Source organism: Micropterus dolomieu, linkage group LG01, assembly GCF_021292245.1.
Source record: "Micropterus dolomieu isolate WLL.071019.BEF.003 ecotype Adirondacks linkage group LG01, ASM2129224v1, whole genome shotgun sequence".
In the NCBI taxonomy this organism is placed as follows: domain Eukaryota; kingdom Metazoa; phylum Chordata; class Actinopteri; order Centrarchiformes; family Centrarchidae; genus Micropterus; species Micropterus dolomieu.
Window position 1 is genome coordinate 53,661,694 of NC_060150.1, and position 1,280 is coordinate 53,662,973.

Below are 1,280 nucleotides of genomic sequence, written 5' to 3' on the forward strand. Positions count from 1 at the left end.
ACGCGTTAATCACATTTGCGACTCATGATGAAATGCTGCATAAAAAAACATGACGTTAAAACACACGAGTCCAACTACTCCAATAAGGTTTATTATTTATGTCAGCAAAAATATTTCAATGTAACATGTTACAAAAGCCTCTACATGCAGAACTTGCTGAAGAGGTATTGGATTTAATAACAACATGCAGGTTTCCAGGACTTTTATCAGATATGTCACCCAATGCCGCCACCCACAGTTATAGATATTGGTCATCTTCAGCTCTCTCTCTTTCTCTCAAAATCCAGCAGGCCCTAACAGTACAGTAGTTGTTTAACTAAAGCCAGCATGCATTTTAATTCATTTTCTATAGGTAGGCTACTGACACTGGGCCGGCCCAGTGACAGAATCATCAGAGGTGGTCGCCAAATACCGAAAGCAACCGATATGTTTGCTACCGGGGCTGCAGTAGCTTCAACATCAGCTGCAGGCCCCTGCATATCAGGCACAGGCACTTGAAGGAATTGTAATAAAAAAAATTAAATATAAATGTTGTCGGTCAGCGCCTAGTCAATGTACTTGCTACACAAACGGTTAACAACCCGCCACAAAGTAGTGAGAGAATAACATGCCGCACTTGTCTCTCTCTCTGCTGTCTCTGTCCCCCTCGCTCAGAGACACTTTGCTCTGTTTGACTGTCTCTCTGCTCCAGGAGGCTTCATTCCCTCTGAATCGGCTGTGAGCTGCACTTTATCAGAGGTGCTGAAGTGAACATGTGTCTGGATGTGTGCTGATATTTCTGTCTGATCACAAATTATTCCAGTTTCGGTTTTCTACCTCTGATGAAGAGCAGTGAGCTACTCTCATCCAGTACAGTCCCAGACGGGCTCTGTGTCTGTCAGACGGTCTAAAGGGGGTAGCAGCCTACTACCATATCAGCAGAGCAATAAGGCAGGGTAATGCACAGCAGTGGGGCAGGTAGATTATTTAAAATATCGTGACTCCATTCTCATTATATCTCGTAATATTAGCCTATATCTCAAATTGTTGTCAGAGAACACAGATATGTGGGAGAGATTTTTAATGTGAGAGTGTCAAGTCTGATGGGCTAAGAGTTTTGTCAAACCCCTAATCTGAGCCCTTAAAAGCAGGGATGGTGTATTGGTGAGGGATGTCCGACTTATATTTAGTGGCCGCCTGGGCCACAAATGCCAGGGCCGGTTTTTTGTCCCAGTCCAGCGCTGGTTATAGACCTACTACCCTACACTTACCCACATACGTTTTTAAGTCTTTGAAAGTAA